General features: G+C 41.0%; 1 protein-coding gene across 2 annotated transcripts in view; it reads left to right on the top strand.

The window, feature by feature from the left end:
- DAB1 (DAB adaptor protein 1) overlaps positions 1 to 19,854 on the top strand; it is a 666,637-nt gene that overhangs the window by 221,205 nt on the left and 425,578 nt on the right. The window lies entirely within an intron of this gene.

Below are 19,854 nucleotides of genomic sequence, written 5' to 3'. Positions count from 1 at the left end.
ACAAGTTAAAAACTGAAACTCCTAGTTAAATGGTAGGTTCCTACCACCTTTCGTTTTAAAATAAGTGGGCATATTAAGCCACACAGAAAGCCACACAAACCTATTTCACTTCTGAGATGAGCTAAAGCATGGACCTCTCCCTCATGGCATGAGACATCTCATGCTATGTTAATGGTAAGGAAAGGAGGACTATTGCAACTGTTCTCACAACACCAAAATACATGAGAAGGGGTCTCACAACCCCTGTAAATCCTTCCATGTAGCAGGGTGGTGGGGCTGCTGTCTCTGACTTCCTATTTTATCCATTTTATCCATATAATTCTGTGACTACGCCTGGAGTTTGTTAAGTTTTTATATCCAACAGGATGCACACTAGGAAAGAAATCATTACTCAAACGTAGTTAAGATCGTTATCTGTAGCCATAAAACAACAGGTGGTGGGACAACTGGGACATATCCTTAACTCAGACATATTTGTTATTGGTCTCATAGCACCCATGAATGCTAACAGGAATTAAATACCTAACTATGCTCCCCCCCCTAAATTTGTGGTAGAGCGTGTGAAGCAAACAGCAGATACGGTTTCTCCACAAGTTGTGTCTCTCCTTGGAAGAGGATGGGAAATACAACATAATGTAACTTTTTTTTAAAAGGAGCTCTAAAATCCAGGTATCTTTTGGGTCCACTTAATGTTTTATGATACAGTTTATGATCCTCCTGGAAAAATAATAATGCATTGTTCATATACAACATTTCTATGTGGAGTAGAGTGGGAAAGGGTCATAGCTCAGTGAGCATCTACCTTGAATGGAGAAGGTCCCAGATTCAGTCTCTAGGATGCCAGATCTCCTTGGAGAGACTCCAGTCTGAAACCCTAGAGGGCCACTGCCAGGCAGCATAGATGATACTGAGCTAGATGGATGGACAAATGTGTGAGTGTGAAATGGGTAGTTGGATAGAATCATTATGCAGGGATGGGAACCCTTGGCACTCCAGGTGTTACTGGACAACAGCTGTCATTGTCTTCAATCATTGGCCACTCTGGCAGAGGATGATGGGAACTGGAGTCCAACAACATATGGAGGGCCAAATGTTCCCTAGTCCTGCATTATTTGGCATTAAGAGAAGGATACAGTGGTACCTCGTATTACATACGCTTCAGGTTACAGACTCCGCTAACCCAGAAATAGTGCTTCAGGTTAAGAACTTTGCTTCAGGATGAGAACAGAAATCGTGTTCCGGCGGCGTGGCGGCAGCAAGAGGCCCCATTAGCTAAAGTGGTGCTGCAGGTTAAGAACAGTTTCAGGTTAAGTACGGACCTCCGGAACGAATTAAATTCTTAACCTGAGGTACCACTGTAGAGTGCACACACACCCCAACCTGGCAAAAGCTACAAATGATGGATAGTGGGGCAGGGAAAGAGCTGTGGTCATAGTATTCTCCACTTCCTGGTGTTATTTTATTGATTTATTTCATGACATTTAGATACTGCTTTATGGTTGTTGTTTTTTAAAAAAGACCTCAAAGTGGTTTACATACAAAACAAAACAAAACAAAACAAAACAAAACAAAACAAAACAAAACAAAACAAAACAAAACAAAACAAAACAAAACAAAACAAAACAAAACCTCAGGATGTGAGATTTAGGAGTGCCACATTGAAATATGGGATCTCACTTCCTGCCTGGCCTGTGTGGGTGTCTTGTCCCCGATGTTAGGATATTCCATTCCACCTTCAGTACAGGCATGACTGTTGTGTGTCAAATGCCTGTTTACACCCCAGCACAGCTTGCTGGGAACTTCTGTTTGTGTATAGCTTTTGCTTTTGCTGCCTTGCTTTGGACACGAAGGAGAGAGGACATGTTTTTCCTTTTGTCCTGTTGTATGCTGAATAAACTGCTTGTAAATATGCTCACATATGCCTCTCCTGCCACTTCTGTTGTGCGTTTTACTCTGCTGAGTGTGCGTGCCCAGCTTCTGAAGGCTTCTGAAACTCGGGTCACAGTTTCATGCTGATCCAAGGACTGGAGATCGCCCGGCACACTGGCCGGTGGGCTGGGGCCAGCTGGGGGCCTGCCAATTGACCTGATCCCTTGGCTGCATCCCAACACCTGCACCCTAGATGCAGCAGTGGAGTTCTGAGGCTGGGTTCCTGTAAGGATTGCGAGCATACGAGTGGCAGCAATAAGTGTTGACAATATGGGTGCATATTCCTGCATTTCAGGGGGTTGGACGAGATGATCCATGGGTCTGTTCCAACTCTATACTTTTATGATTCTTTGAATACTTTGTTGTAACCACCTTAGTTTTTTCTAATACAGTGAGTCTATTCCATGAAGTACCCATCACCCAATTCCCACTTGTATGGTTTAGGTTCTGTAGACATGAGGACAGAGTGATGTCACCAAGCATGCTCTTTCCTGGCAGGGTCTTACATAGCCCCATGTTGATTTGCCATGATTGGCTGCAGGCTTGTGGGAATCCTGTTATTCACTGTGACACTAAAGAAGTATAAGATGGAGCTTAGTCCCCAAAGTCATTGACTTCAGTGGGATGATTAAAATATATTGTACCACTTCTTTTGTAGGTGTAATGTTACCATGTCACAGGTGAGTGACAGGCAATGAGCCCTAAATGAACATTGCATTGTATCCTAAATTCTTCTCCTCCCTCATAACTTCCCTGCTCCATCCACTTTTTGACCTTGCACTAGCTAGCCCAGTAGTGCTTCATCATGTAAGGGTTTGTCCAGCAGGAGGGCTGAGTGATCTAATCCTGCTCAATAGCTGTAACTCATTGGTAGGATTGCACTGAACATGTGCCATGCTGTGTGCCATCATGCGCTCCTTTTTCTAAGAACTGGTAAAATAAGCAGAAACATTCAGCTTTAATATTCAATGAATATATATTAAATGTTCACCCAACTTCATTTTTTTTTAAGAGAGAGAGAGCACACAACTACTAATATTAACTGCCCATTCCTACAACACAGATAATTCTCTCCCCCGACCTTTTCCTTGAGTCATTTCATGCATTAAAAAACCCAAAAAACTAATTGCCAACTGTTCCTCATCTGTTTCCCCTGTATGGCCATACCTTGTTGCTTATTTTAAGACACAGGGAAAACCTTAAGTTTGATGTAGAAATGGAAGGTAAAATCAGAATGAAAGAAGGAAGGAAGGAAGTCTTAAAGAGCCTTTACACGCCCAACTAATTTAGTGACGTGTGTTCATCATTATGTGTGATTTTTGGGTTGCTCCCTATCTGATGTTTTGGTCAGATTTCAAATACAGGGGAAAGAATCTATAACACACTCACAAAGTCAGGATGGGGGAGGTGTTCTGGAAAGCAGTAACATCCCTATGGTCAACCTCTATGTTAAAACATTTCTAGAATGCAGGGATCTGACAATGAAAGATGTTTCTGTGTTTCTATTGTCTTCAATCCTTTTTTTTTTTTTTTTAAGAAACTATTCAGGCATACCCCTGCCCTCCAAATGACAAAAGCAGTGAATTAAGTCAAGCCATTTCCATGTACATACATGCATATGCGTGTACACATACAATATTGCATTGTACCATTATGAGGCCACTGCTCTCATTTTATATTAATCCACTATCAAGCATATGCATGTTTCTATATGAGTGTGGGTAGCAATCCCTTTCATATGCCTATTCCAAGCCTTCAACTTTAAGCTACTACAGGTATGCATAGTGCTGGGGGTGGGTGGAAGAAGCTTACTGCTTCTTTTAAGCTCCAGATGATTAGAGGGCAATTGTTCCCCAGCACAGAATTCCAAAATCAGTTGACAGAATCAGTTGGCAGGCAAAGGAAACTAAAGCTTTTGAAGCAATCAATCAAGACCAACTAACCTTAGTATTGGGAACCTGACATATTGTCTAAGGTATTGTTGCTTATATACCTCTTAGCAGGGGTTCCTCCAATCTAAAGGGAGTGGATGGCACTGCCGTCTAAACCACTAAGCCTCTTGGGCTTGCCGATCAGAAGGTTGGCGGTTCAAATCTGCGAGAAGGGGTGAGCTCCCATTGCTCTCTCCCAGATCCTGCCAACCTAGCATTTCAAAAGCATATCAGTGCAAGTAGATAAATAGGTACTGCTGTGGTGGGAAGGCAAATGGCATTTCTGTGTGCTTTGGCACTTGTCACAGTGTCCTGTTGCGCCAGAAGCAGTTTATGCATGCTGGCCACATGACCAGGAAAGCTGTCTGCAGACAAATGCTGGCTCCCTCAGCTTGAAGTGTGATGAGTGCCGCACCCCATAGTCACCTTTGACTGGACTTAACTATCCAGGGGTTCTTTACCTTTACCCTCTGATCTTCTGCAGTCTGGCTATAGGAAGCATAGAGCGAGAGATGCCCCTACCATTAGGCAATGTCTTTTATTCTGTTCCCCACCAACTTATTTCTTTTTATGTTATTTTCCTCTTTGGAAAAATGAAGCAGAAGAGAAAACTCTGAGCATATCTGTAACCATTAAATAGACATTCAGCATATAACAACAAACTTGGTGGCAGTATCCAATAAATTATGCACAAACATATAGTTGCTCTAAGACTGTGGACATGTGTAATAAATTTCTCCTCTTATCAGTCTCCTGGTGTGTTTTATAGATTAGGTTTTCCTTTTATATGCCAGAGGCAGGGGCAGAGGAGGCAAAGAGGGAGGCACTCCCTGTACATGCTCCTCTAATTTATCTTGAAGAGAAATTTGGGAGGTGCTTCAAGAAGAAATATTGCAGTGTATTGTGGTCCCAATCTCTATCTGGAGAGGTAGACAACAATATGAAACATGCAGAATTCCAACTCATTTTTCTCATGACAGCCCAAGTATCCTATCTTTAAAGAATTATCAGGCAGTGTAAATTGAAGTGTTAACATTTCTTCAAGATGCAAGCTTAAGGTTTGCCCAGAATCCACAAAACTACTTTCCTTTCCACCCCCCTTTTAAACTTTCCGTTCATTCTTATTTCTATTTGGTACAACAAAAGCATCTCCAGCTAGTTCACGTGTTCCTGGTGTGGGATTTTCTCATACAAAGGTTGAACATGGCTCTGTGAAATAAATAGGATACAGAATAAGCTGGGTGGGAGGGTGCCTATGGCATTGAAAATTGGAAAGTGTCATCCATGAAATTATGCTCGTATCTCTCACTCTCCAGAGAACGGGTGCAGTGGAAGTCAACAGGGAGGTGAGAGCCGCTCCACCTCCCCCCGCCAACATGTTGAAGAGTATTTCTGCCTTGAACATTGAGTGGTCTTATAGGAGATACTGTTTTGGAGCTCCATGCCAGCATCTGTAAGAAAATGACAGAAATGATGACAATGCCTCCCACAGTTGTGAAGAATGATAATGTTCAGCACAGAGGTCCCCCTGGTGCAAGCACTGTTATTACTGTGAGAATTGCTTCGCCAGTAAGGGTAGATATGGGTATTAGTAAGAGAAAAGCAATGCAGATCAGAAATGAGGAAAACACATGATATTTCCAATATGTTATCCTGTGGCAGAACCATCATTTCACTATTGCTCAAATGGCTTTTACCAAAATAGTTCTTTATATCTAGATCTAGATCTAGATCTAGATCTATATATCTGTATCTATATCTGTATCTTTATGTATATCATCTATATCTATATCTATATCTATATCTATATCTATATCTATATCTATATCTATATCTATATCTATATCTATATCATCTATATCTATCCATGTATGTTAATAATCAAATAGCTTAAATATGGAGAGGAAAGGAGATGAGGGGAAGTGTGCTGCCCTTATTTTATTTTAACTTCATTTTTTCCTGTTATCTTGTTTGCCCCATGATAGTCACCCTCACTCTTTGCACCCTGGTTTTAAAGACAATCTAATGCTACAGGGATGTAATTACATTTACACCAGCATTCCTTCTATCGTGTCAACCCAAAGAGTCACTCAGTAGGCTTCTTTCTCTAGCCTCCTGTGATACAATATTTTGCCTTCTAAATTCGAATGCTCTTTGGCCCCTGCAATGCCCCACCAGAGGCACATAATTCAAGATACCAACCAACGTAGTACAGAGAAGAAGAAAGCCAGCATTCCCTGCTTCATAAAGTGTTGCACAACATATTCCCAAAGGAAAAATGTTTATATTTTTAGAGCTAATATATAAAAATAGCCATCTTGCTGGAGACAGGGAGACAATATTGGAAGCAGTACTTAATACTGTAAGTGTGCAATCCAAAGACTAAATTCCACTACAAAGAAGAGTCAGGGGCCAAGTTCATGTATCCCTTTAAACAAGAGTTAAGGTTAACTGTGGTTCAAAGATAAATGCATAGTGTGCTGGTGCATGGGAAGAAAATTGTGGCCACTTTGCTCCACCCCTGTTTGTGCTGTGCTACCAAAAGTGAAGCTATGGTTTGCCTGAGCACTGTATCCATGGTTTGTCAGTCCAAACCAACCATGAGATATAAGCAAGGTTCTCTATGGGTTACCACTCATGGTTTGTTTGGGGAAGAGATAATCCAAATGCATGGCTTAGCTCCCAGTAGTGCAGTAGAACAGGGCAGGGACAAAGTGGCTTCAGTTGTCACCCTTTGCACAACCACAATGAGAGTTCACCTTTAAACCATAGTTAAGTATAACTATGGTTTAACGAGACATGTGAATGAGGCCTTTATTGGAAATATTTAGTACTATATAGGTGTACCATTACACTAGGATGTTGCCTTCCTCTTTCTCTACTCCATATTTTCTGAAAAATTGAATGTCTGTTATCTTATATAATCTTCCCAGGCATGTTCTGTCCATATCTCAAAATGCCATTACTCCTGATTTAATAGATTCCAAATTCTCATTTGAATTACTTGGTATAAGTGACTGGCTTCACATGATGAAAGTGTGTTCTGGATGAATCTCCTTCCACTACACACCTAAGGTATCTGTGATATGAACATGAATTACAGTGGTACCTTGGTTTTGGAACATAATCTGTTCCGGAAGACCGTTCAACTTCCAAAACGTTCGAAAACTGAGGCACAAAGGGCAGTCTGCAGAAAACTGAAAAAAATAACATGTACATGCAGTGGAAGGTGTTTGACTTCTGAGGCGCGTTCAAAAACGGAAGCAAGTACTTCCGGGTTTTCGGCATTCAAAAATCAAAACATTCGGCTTCTGAGAGGCTCAGAAATATTATCACCACAGTATACCTCAATTTCTTAATGTCTGAATCTCCTCATTTGCACAAGCTGAACGGAAAAACCCGATACTGTTCTTAATTGTACTTGGTTCAAGCTATTATCACATTATATTGTGATAATAAACAAAGCTTCCAGCTTTGTTCCATATTCATTGAAATTACTAAACACACACACAAAAGAGGAGAGCTTTCTAGCACATTCCTTGTCACATTAGTGGATATAGAAGTCACAGCTGAAAACACTACTAGTGTAGTGTTACTCTAATGTGATAGGATCTACAATTTCTTCTCTGTTCACATGTTTTGATTGCATTAGTAAAGGAATGTTGCCCTTGTTAGGGGGAGTAAATGGTGTACCTCTCAGTTATGCATGGAAAGCTTCCTTGAGGGACATGAATATGGAAATTAGAGAATGGCAAGGGACTATTGATTAGACTGGTTTAGTAGCTGGTGCAGTTGATATCATCCTGTAATCTGAGGACATGTCCAGCTGATTCAAACAGAGGAAATGCCTTATTTTGGTGTATCTGATGCAACTACTCACGGACACACTTCTATAGCCTATGTTGGTTGCTCACATGGCTGACTACAGCGCTTTTCAGCTGTTGAAAGTGAACGTGACAGGAGCAAGCCTCATTCCCCATTTCAATATCCCCAATGGGACATTTAACTGTGTTCAGCCAAATAGGGTTATGTTTAGCACAGAATCAGAGTAGGTTTTGTGGTCCACCTAGCTGACTACCTGCAGAAAGTCATTGCATACATCACTTGGGGATGTTGATGTATTTTGTATAGAGCAGGATGAAGAGAGCTCAGGACCAGGAGCTGAATGTGGCCCTCCTGGCCTGCCTCTCTAGTGTTTCATACTTTCCCTGGGTCTCTCCTCTCCCTAGGCTGTAACCCCCATCAACACTCCTTCATGCCTTCCTCTATCTCTTTTGCTTGGCTGAAATATGCCATTGAACTGTGATAATGTCTCTTCCTTGCCTGGAAGGAGGTTGTGGAAGTGTGTGTGTGTGATGTTGGGGGAAGGGTATAGAAACCTATATGGCTGCAACATACCATGCAGTACATTCAGATGTAAGAGTCACATTCATTGATCTACACACTTTTGCCTCTGTTCCTACCCTCCATGGCATTTCCACAGAAGGGAATTCAGTCCTTGGGCTGAAAACAGTTCCCTACCCCCTGGAATAGAGAGGAAACACTATTACTTCACCTCACATTGATTGAGTCTTATTAACCATTATCATGCACAGAGTTACTCAATACTTACACATCCAAACTTTCTCCTAAAGCTCTTTGTGCTTATCATTATTATCAGAAAGTAGTTCTACTTTGAGGTGCATTATGGGGAAAGACAGTGCCATATTTAAGGCAGACTAAGTTTCCCACCATGTCACTTGCAAAGCCTGAACAGATTTCATAAAGGCATGTGAACCTTGCCGAAGCTAAGTGGGTCTTAGATTGTTCGGCTGCTGAATACACTATGCACACATTGGGGAGTTCAAGGATGGAAGAAAGATGAGATGCAAATGAGAAAAATGTCCTCCTTCAGTTTGCTTATTGAAATGGCAAACTGGAATGGCAACTATGCATGAAGGAGAAGTTCATTCAGGGCTTATTCACACTTACCTTTCCTCTGCACTTTCCAGGCACTGTCCACATTTTAAAGCTGCAAGTCCAAACAATGCTTTTCTTTCTCTCTTTTGGTCTGGAGCTTTTGCCATGAAAACCCATTCTTTGCCACTGAAACAGAGCAAATGGCAATCGGCTGAAAATCCCAATTTCTATTTGTTGTGCTTTAGCTTTAAAGAGCAGATTTTCACGGGGAAATCTCCAGGGAGGGAAAAAAGGTAACTTGGACCTGTGCCAGGAGAGCACAGGACAAAAGTGTGAACAAGCCCTTAGTTCACTTTTAAATGTGAATATACCTATTTTGCACTTTACAAAACAATATGTAAACTGAAACACAGCCATAACACATACAAAAATGTATATACTAAGGGAAAGTATGTGTACAAAGGCATATATTGGTGAAAATAATATACAAAATTCATTATACTGGGGAAAATAGCTTGCAAAAATGCATATATATTATGGGAAATTTCATGTGAAAACAGATGTTGAAATGTATAAAACTGAACTTATGATTGGAAAAATAAAAAAAACCTGATAGAAACTGAAATGAACAGATTTGCCAATCCCCAATGCCTACAAAGAAATCTTTCTGTGAGAAATCTACCCCATTCTATTCCTGACCTCTGGGCCTTGGGCTTCTTGAACCTTAAATACTCCTGTGCTGAACTTTCTGCATGTGCCTTGCAAACATTCACAGGGCAGCAGAGGAACAAAGAATGGGAAGTGACAAGGGAGAAACCCAAATACAGCAAGAGCAAAATGTACAATTAGAAGCAGTGGTGCAGAACTCAGCTTAAGAGTACAAGCTGCTGCGTGAGAATGGCCAGTCTCGAATATAGTCCAGGGACTATCAAGCAAGTACCCTCTTTGAGAAGGAAAGAAATCGTTTGCCCTCATAATTGGTATGCTAGAGCTCCCTTTCAGATATAGCTTAATTCTCTACCAATGTTTTATATTCATAGACTACATCATGTCAGCGTAGAGTTGCTAGCTCAGGACACTCTGGAATGACACAGGAGGCTGCAACTGTCTGATAACGTAATGCATGTAGGGATGAATAAGAATACATTACATCAGGAAAATGCTGCAGGGAATTCTGGGATGGCCATCTTACTTAGAGCAGGGGAAGAGTGCAAGCAACATGAATAACAACAGAGAAGGCAAGAGTTGCAGATTTCTGTGGCTTGGCTTCATTCAAATGCTTTTCATACTTTACCAATAAACCTCCTATTTGTCCAGGAATTACTTCCCCTCTCTGTTAACAATATGTTTTGTAAAATGTTGAATGCAAGGAAAGCAGAATCACTTTCGGGTGCTGATAATGCTGCAGTGATTGAGGGGAAATGGCTGGTTTTTTGTTAGCTGTCCGTTTATCTAGGGTCATATTCACTTTCAAGATAGTGCAAAGACTGTCTGCAATAGTGGCCTGACTACTAATAACTCAGCTCAAAGACAGCACCCACTGGTGATTTTTAAATTATTTCGAGGCCAAGCTCTCCATTGTCTGGTGGGGCTTGGCCATATCTAAACAGAGAGAGCTGACTTGGGATGCAGCAAACAGAGACATGTGGAAAACTATGGTTTGTTCTTTGGCTTTTCGCAGCATACAATACTTTAGTTTTTAATTTACCACTGCACACCAGGTGCATCCTTTCTTCTCAGCTATTTGGAATCCATGTAATGTGTGATTCTCCATTTTTATAAAACAATCTATTACAAACCACTTTTACCAGGCACAGTCATACTGAGTGCAATTTTGTACAATGGAGATAATGGCTGAATTAGGGTGTAACACTAAACCATCGTCATATCAGCTGAGGAAAGGGGTTACTGCCCCCTCCCCACTTGTCAGATGATTAATATAATGACCAGGGATGACACATGTTGCAGCCTCATCAGGGTTTCCCACTCCCCGTATTGCATCTGCTTTAATTTAATTAATTTAATTTAATTTTTGCTGCTGCTGCCAAAATCAGTGGAGTCCTAGAGGGACAGGAAAAAAAATTGCTTAGGGGCCTGATCAAGCCTCTGGGCCAGGGATTAGTCTCTCCTTCTCTATGACACAGACTGTACCATGAAATAACTAAGATTACTCAGAGAATGTGGTGGCATGTGATTCTTTCTGTTGCAGTTGTTGCTGACTTTGAATTTTTTTTTGGTGCTTTTAAAACATGGGACTAATTAAAGCACAAAAGTTATGTGCTGCGTATTTCCCTAACCAGTTTGCAAGGCTATTGACTCCCCTGTGGTAAGGAATCAGCTTGAAAGGATAAGGCTATGAGGTGAGAGAAGTGCTGGAAAGTAGCTCATTTGGCATTTCAAATTGTCTTTGCTGTTACCTTAGCAGACCCATATGCACAGAAGAATGGAGCACAAACAAACAAACAAACAAAAAACACACAAAAAATAATTTCAAAAGAAATTAATATTATCTCACCTGGCGCAGGGATAATGGGGAGGCTAATTTCTAACCATTTCTCTTTCTAAAAGCCAAAGTGAAGCGCCAGACAAAATGAGCTCTTGCAATTCAGAGGAAGTGAAATATCTGTCAGGTTATTGATTCGAATCTAGTTGTAGACACTGTAAACTGACTTGTAACCCAAGAAGGGTACGCTATAAATAGAATGGCTGTCTCATTAGTTAAGTGAGGAGCAAACAGCAATGGAATGTGAAAGGAGGGTGAAAAAGAAGGGAGGAAGGAGGAGGGCAGAAGGTGGGGAGAGCATGCTAAAGATGTTACATCTGGTGCCTTGAATGAGATCAAAATGGAATCTGTAATATCAGATCCTTGGTAACCTGCAGGCCAACAGGAACTAAATTATTTAAGCAGCCTGCTCAGTGTAAAAAAATTAGTGGAATTAAACATGGAAATGTCCAACTAGGTCAAGCTGAACATTCCTCCTTCTGTCAGATGTTGCATAAAATATTTCACCTGCTGATATACTTAAACCTATACTACAATTTCAAAACAAATTGTCTTATATTCAGTTCTTCTGTGAATAAATGAGTGGCATCTTATGATACTTACAGCAGAATCCCTTGCATGTTTTCTTGGAAGTCGGCTTCTCTGAGCTGATGCCTCCGAGTCAATGAATTGGGAGGAATTCAACATAGCACTCTGGCAATCACTCCAGCAATGAGGGGAATGCAGCTTTCTAAACAAAATGGTCCTCCTACCATGTGCTGTTCTGGGAAGTGGTCTCCTGACCCCCTCCCCTAAGCCAGTTTGGAAGGCATACAGGGGGACCGGGGAAAGCCCAATTTGTCTAGGGGAACTACTTGCAGTGGCTTCGACGAATAGGACTCATTAGTTGAATCTGGCCCTGTGTATTTATTTCTTCATTTTCTTCAGCCATGCTCCTGAAAATGGTGTGTAGTGCTTTGAGCAGTCCTTTGCTGCTTCAGTTCTTTCAACATCAGTTGTACTAGGATTAGGGAAGAAAAGCTGAGGCGATGCAACACCATGTACAGTCACAAAGATCCAGGAAGGTTATGCTACATGGGAGTCTGTTTTAAGGGCTTCCATATTCTGTTCCTACATAGAAGTGCTGCTGCCTACATTAGGATTGAGATCTACACTTTAAAACTCTGAGACACTCGTGACACAGTAACCTGGTAAAGCAGCTTACACAGTACTTCTTTGGGGAGGGGGGCATTCATTGCCCCACCTGCCAGTCTCCATGATGGGACCTTTCAAAGCACTCTCCTAGCTCAGGTAGCAAGAGACAGCTGCTCCCTCACCCAAGCTGGAATAGCAGAGCACTTTGAAAGAGTGTTGGACCAGCTTTTGGTCTATGTGAACTGCCTCTTAAAGCAACAGACAGCGCTTTGAATAAGACTGTGTGACATTCTCATGTAGCATGGTGCCAAGATGCATTTTGGCACAGCCCCCAGTAAATGTGGATTGAGACTTTTAAAAAAAAGCTAAAGAAGCAATAAGGAACAGTCAGTCTTCACTCCATTAGCCCAAGGATTTGGGGAAAATATATCCCAGCTCCTTCAGTTTTGGGGCTGCTTTTTTCATCCCATGCCCCAAGACTGGTAGACAACATTTGAGCTGAAAATTTTGGCTCAGCACTGGATATACTGAAAGTAGGGAGGGAAACCTTATATGGGATTACATTTCCTGTAATTATGCTTACATATGAAAGAAGTAGACCATTTCTTTCTCACCAGTTATTAATCAAAAATAGAAGCAAAATCTGTGTTTATTATTTGCATAAATTTGGCGTCCTTCCCTGTCCCCATCCCACTTGGCTTTCTTCACACTTTTCCATCTGACCTGGTTATTCCCATATCCCCCATTTAGCGTTGGGTTTAACCAGCCTTGCCCAATAAATAATAGAAAGTTCTCCTGCTTGAATGACCCCACAACAAACAGCATAGAAGCACTGTGTCACAATGCATCTGGATATCAGGGCGCCAGGTGACAGCTATGCATTTTGCCCAATCCCTGCTTATAGGGCTGGGAATTTGTGGTCTCGGAGAAATGCATTTGGTGTGAAAACATGTGCTATTTTCAGAAGATTGTGTCAGAACCAACAGGAAGATGTTTTTTTTGTGTGTGTTTACATTTAATGCAAATTATAGCAGCACAAGCCTCTTTTATTGTTGCATGAAAAGCTTTCAAAATCTGCTTTCATTTGCTACTATATTTAAATTTCAAAAGCTTCAGTGTGCTAAAGATTTTCCTTTTGTGCATCTCCATGGCATTGGAAAAGAGACAAAGCAGAGATACTGCCTGTATGCATTGGACCAATCAGAGACTATGTATAACTGGCCCAACAGTTGCTCGTGTTGATACTAACGGGGAGAGGGGTGTGATGAGCTTGGGCTGAAACCACGGACAGGTGTAAGCTGAAAGCCCATTCCTGTCTTTTATAATTTGAACATTATGTTCTTATAATAAATCACTGATACAATCATTTATCAAATGTTGTTGTTGTTCCAGACTCCCATTCCACCCACTACTACTCCTATGTTTTATCTGCTACTCTTAAAACTGCCATTCACTAAATCCTTGACAGACTGATTCCTTGATAGAATGAAACCAATCATTCTTTGATAAAATGACCCCAATCTAGCTGAACTGTAGCAGCACATTACACTTGTGGCAAAGCCTCTGCCCTCTGTTATGCTCACTGAGCTCCACTTTTTTCTGATGTAGGAGCTGCATACACAGGAAAAACCTGACCATATAACAGGAAAGCACTTGCCTACAGATACTGTCTCAAGTTTTCCGCATCTTCTAACCAACTGATGGATGTCCTGTCTCTATCTTCATGTGTGATCCTTATAGCTACTATTCCCAGGTTACATCTGCTGTTCATTTTGGAATGTAGTTTATCCATCAGTGCTCTATATGTTTGGACACCTCTTAAGATATAGTCATGAAATTGGGCACAAAGGTTCCTGAGATTGCCCAGCAGGTTTCTGCCTATGTTTTGATACCACCAGACCCTCTATGTGTCCCTATTTTCCAGGGACATCCCTGATTTAGAGAAGCCGTCCCGGTTTCTGATTTGATCCCAGAATGTCCCTGGGATGCCCCTATTTTCATTGGAGAAATGTTGGAGGGTATGGAGTTATCTGACCCCTGAGACGTTAGAAGGCAATCCTGTATAGGGAAGTTTTTAAAAAAATGTTTAATGTATTATTATGTTTTTATATACGGTATGTTGGAAGCTGCCCAGAGAGACTGGGGCAAACCAGTAAGATGTGTGTGTGGGGGGGAGTATAAATAGTAAAATTAACATTATGGAATGGGACGTCCCTATTTCCACTGGAGAAATGTTGGAGGGTATGTAGCACTGGATACCATTTTGAATCAGGATGGCACACTGTGCCTTAAAAGCTGCAGTGATTTGGACCTGTTAATAAACCATCACAAAATTTGGCATGATGGTTCCCAAGATCAAGGAGCAGGTTATGACCTATGTTTGCCTACAACGGGAGTCTATTTTGAATCAAGATGGCAAACTCTAGTATTTCTGAACTGGACACCTTTTAAGATATTGAAACCACCATTCCCCCACCAGAGGAATCTTCCTCAGAGGATGACTTGTCACTCTTCAAAGTAGATGTTACAGAGGAGAAGACTGCTTCAGTGGACTGTGTGACAGGGCAAGGGGAGCTGGGGCCTTCAGCGCTCACAGCGACCTCTGCAAGACACAAAGGGCCCTTGCACAGAATCAGATGTCAAATGTGAGCCTGGGAAATGTGGAGTCCTGGTGCATAAAGGTACCGGTCCAGTCAGTTGCCAGAGTGCCCTTGGGAGTATGGGACTACTCTGGAAAAAGCTGTTCCTTATTAGTAGACCAAACTCCTTAGGCAACCCAGGTGGCCTGCAGTGGAGCTCTGAGAGCTCATAGTTCAAAGCCTTCAGTTCCTGGGAGAGAGTGCTGAAACAACATTCTGCTCTGTCTGTGGGATTGGCTTTGGGGTTTTGTGTTTTTTTTGGAAAAAACTGAATAGCAAAAACAATGGCGCTGAAAAACAAATATTTTTGTATGCATGTACTGCAGAAACCCTGAATATGTTGGCATAAAGCTAACAGCCATCATTTTCTTTACAGTATTTTTGTGAACGTTTACTTGGTGAGAGTTTATTTTGTTTCTGGTTAAAAATACTTGTTCCTGCTCTCTCTTAATTAGTCATTATTCCAAATATGTAAATAATACTGTGATGTGGGTAGTGTGTGTCTTGCAGAATCTTTTTTATTTGTATAAAGAATAAAGACACTGAGAGAAAAAGAATCTACTTTTGATTGCCCTTTTGATAAATGAATTTGCTGAGGGAACTTTTCCACAGTGGTCGCAAAGCATAATTTTTAATACTGGAACTCTAGGTTTAAGTCAGCTGTAGTTTACCATTGTTGTGAAAAAAATCAGTTGTATGTTGCAAATTCCTTTCAGTTAATATATTCATTAATATTATCAAAAAATAGATAATAAATACTTTGGGTTTTGACAGCCCTTTGCTTCTTTCTTTTCTGTGGGTGGGCATTCTTATTAGAGGTGTGCATTCATTTTAAAATGAATGAATGAGCCTCATTCATTCATTTTTTGTTACAGAAAATGATGAATGAAAATCTGAACAAATAACAAATAAAAATCCATTCATTATTTTTGCCTATAAAATGAATATCCTTTGTCTAACATGTATGAAATTTGGAAGGTTTGGTAACTTTTGGTTTGGTAGTAAAGTAGCTGATATTGCAGTTTGCATAAATAATACAGAAGTTACAAGCTGCAGGAGATTGGCTGGATGCGCTACTGATAAAGAACCTAAAGGACAAATGAACTAATGCATAAATTCAATTCCATAACATGGAAAACAGAATTAATTAAAGTATAAAACGAATGTGAAAATTACACACCCATACACCCCCCCCACACACACAAAGAGAGAAACAGAGCTATATATTTATATATTTCATATTCCAAACTTGCATCTAATACTCTTCACTGCAAGAGAATATGTTTCACCTTCATCTCCCACACTTCATATGAGATGAACATGAAATTTGGGTTCTAAGAGTACCAGAGTGCTGTTAGTTCTCGTGGAAAAATCCTGTTGTGATTTCTGAATGCCTCCTGCAGGAAGCTGGATAACACTGCAATTTTGATTTGCAAAAAAGCACAATTTCTTTGGGCTGAAGAACCTATTGATATATTTAGGCACCATGTTTAATGCATACTATTGACTAGATTCAAGAGGAAGAAATGTAGCCTGCATTGTGTGCACTACAAAGGAAAAAGGCACTTGTCCTTGGCACATCTGCTTCCATCTGCTTTATCGCAAATCTATTGGCCTGCTTTGTGATTCTTTCTCTTTCTGTCCTGGAAGATTTATTTGTGTTCTAATGTCATATTGCAGCTTGCATCAGTGGCTATGTCATTCAAATTGTGTGTGTGTGTGTGTGTGTGTGTGTGTGTGTGAGAGAGAGAGAGAGAGAGAGAGAGAGAGAGCTCAGTTAGTTAGAGCGTGGTGCTGATAATGCCAAGGTTGCAGGTTCGATCCCCGCATGGGACAGCTGCAAAGTCCTACACTGCAGGGGGTTGGACTAGATGATTCTCAGGTTCATTTCCAACTCTAGAATTCTGTGATTCTATGATACAAACTCAGCACTTGGGCTAAAGATTTATATTCACTCTGCAGCTACAAAATTTAAAGGAACATTCAGCTGTGGGTGTAATCGTGCAAGGTGAAAGGATGTGAAATATACTTAAACACATTAGCCCCACCAACAGTTTAATAAGATCTGCAAATTCAAGAAATCCAGGCCTGCAACCCAATTTCATTTGTTTTAGTATTGCATGATCCCATTACCAGGCCTCATCCTACCACCCCTTTCTTTAAGGCTAAACTTAAAGGCCATCTTTAAGCCATTCCACATATCATGCAGAATGATCACTCCCACTAGCTGCAAACTCAAGTAGCAAGAACCATTGGGATTGGAGCCAAATGAGAAACAAAGGGTTGGGGGATCAGAAAGCTCTAGTCTAGGCAATGTTGAGATTTGCATCTTTTAAAAAAATGGAAAGGTGACAAACACCCACTGCAAAAAAGCCTAGCGAGGACTGAGGGTGGCACTGTGGTCTAAACCACCGAGCCTCTTGGGCTTCCCAATCAGAAGGTCAGCAGTTTGAATCCCTGCAACAGGGTGAGCGCCCCTTGCTCTGTCCCAGCTCCTGCCAACCTAGCAGTTCGAAAGCATGCCAGTGCAAGTAGATAAACAGGCAAATAGATAAATGTGGCAGGAAGGTAAACAGCATTTCCATGCGTTCTGGTTTCTGACACGGTGTTCTGTTGTGCCAGAAGCAGTTTAGTCATGCTGGCCACATGACTCGGAAAGCTGTCTGTGGACAAACACCGGCTCCCTTGGCCTGAAAGCAAGATGAGGTCCACAGCCCCATAGTCACCTTTGACCGGACTTAATCGTCCAGGGGTCCTTTACCTTTACCTTTACCTTTACCTGTACCAGTGTGTATAGAAAAGTGACCTGTACAAAGAATTAACACTGAAGGTTTATGTGCCAAGAATTGGCAATAATGCATAACTAAATAAGCACCCCGAGGGACCATGTTCACATTCAAGTATTTACATTCATAAGTTTTATATCCAGTTATAAGGATGAAGAAATGGGATTTGATATTTTGAAGTTATTTTGCAAACTTATTTCTTCAGATGGGTCATTTGCAGCGTGCTTAAGTCCCGACTTCCACTGCACTACCCTGTGGTCTATAACAATGATGAACTGTACACACTGGAATGTCAGACCTTGTCAAACTGCAGGCTTTTATGTTGGTTGTTTAACTTGGCTAAGTGTATGGCTGTGACACTACATGGTATTTCTGTTTTTTAGTCTAATGGGAATAGCCTGGATTGTTTTCACCTGCCACGAGGAGCAAATGTCAACATGGTGTATTCAGGGAAAAAACCAGCATCTCAACACTAGGAACATAGTGCTGATTTGAGAATTGGCATTATATTCTCAAACACTGTCGTTGCAGCAGGTGGCTTGGAATATGTGAGCATTTGTTTTAAATTGTCAGTGGACTAACCTACATTCTAGCTGTCCCCCTCCAGTCTATGATAACAGTTTTAATCTACACGTGCATTTAAGTAACATTGCACAACAAAATGCCTTCAAGAGAGGCTCTGTAAGTTAAATTCCTCCGTATTCTTAGGTCATGTCTTGCCAACATTCAGTGTAGGAACCATTTCATTAGTTTTGCTGCCCGACATGTAAACCGCTAAAGACAAATTTATCAGCAGCATCTTTGTAGAATATGTCTGCCTCAACACTGACCTATAATCAAGAAAGATTGGAATTTTGGCATTTGCTAGCTGTTTAAAACCTCTCTTTTGATGATAAAGTGGAGAAAGTTGAAAGCCCTCATTTGTGCTTTGATCTAATAAAGAATGTAATTCCAATAGCCAGCTAGTGACTAAACTCTCCCCCCACTGGCCTTTTTCTAGACAGCTTTTAAGGCATCGTATAATAAAATAGATACTATCTTGTGATGTATTGAATGAACCTTCTGAAACACAGAACATTCAAAACAACAGCTAAATGTTTCAAATCAATGATACAAGGAAATTGAGGTGGGCTGGAAAACAATATTTTCTATCCTCTTTTGTGGTCATTGTGTTGTTGTTTTAAAAGCAGTTATTTGAATACACACACTCCAGGCCTGAAGTAGCCCAGAATTTAATTTACTGAGTTATTAACTAGTGCTTGAGCATGATAAGAGCCTGTGCCTAAGAATGAAGAAGAGCCTGTGCCCAAGAATGAAGCCATATTAAATATGAATATGAATTGTTAATACTTCATTATTCAACTTATGCCTGTTAGCTCAATTGGTATCTATTTCCTTCTGCCCTGAGGTGATTTATTTGTTACCAACAACCATTTGTCTGGTGGGTGGCAATTGAAATAGCACTCATTGGGTCATATGAAAAGCAATTTCTTAAGCATTCCTATTGCTGGAATTGGAAATGTTTCATTCATAAAGTCAGACTGTACATTCCTAATGAACCCAGGGACAGTGTGCAAATGAAGGGCAGGGGTGGGGAAACTGTGCCTTCCAGGTGTTGTTAGAATCAAGCTCAGCTGGTATGGTCAGTGGTCAGGGATTATGGAAGCTATAGTCCAATGACATTGGGAGTAGCAGAAGTTCCCAATATCTGGTCTAGGAACAAGGTCTTTCATGGGTGCTCCAGACCAGCCTTCCCCACCTGTGGCCCTCCAGATGTTTTGGATTATAATTCTCATCTCTGACAATAAAACATCTGGGGGGCATGGCTGCCTTGGCACGGACAGCTTTGCTCTATAGAATGAGTATTCATGAGGGTGAATCACCATCACAATGCCAGGCTGTGCCTTAGCCTATGCACACTCATTTGAATACACAAACACACCTACCTCACTCTCCACATAATCAGCCAGCCTGATCTTCAAAAGTTCCTGACAATATTGAGAGAGAGCCCCATGCATATAAGATGTGCATGA

This window comes from Podarcis cretensis (assembly GCF_951804945.1).
Source record: "Podarcis cretensis genome assembly, chromosome: 6".
NCBI lineage: Eukaryota > Metazoa > Chordata > Lepidosauria > Squamata > Lacertidae > Podarcis > Podarcis cretensis.
Note: the sequence above shows the minus strand (reverse complement) of the source record. Positions and strands in the feature narration are given on the sequence as shown.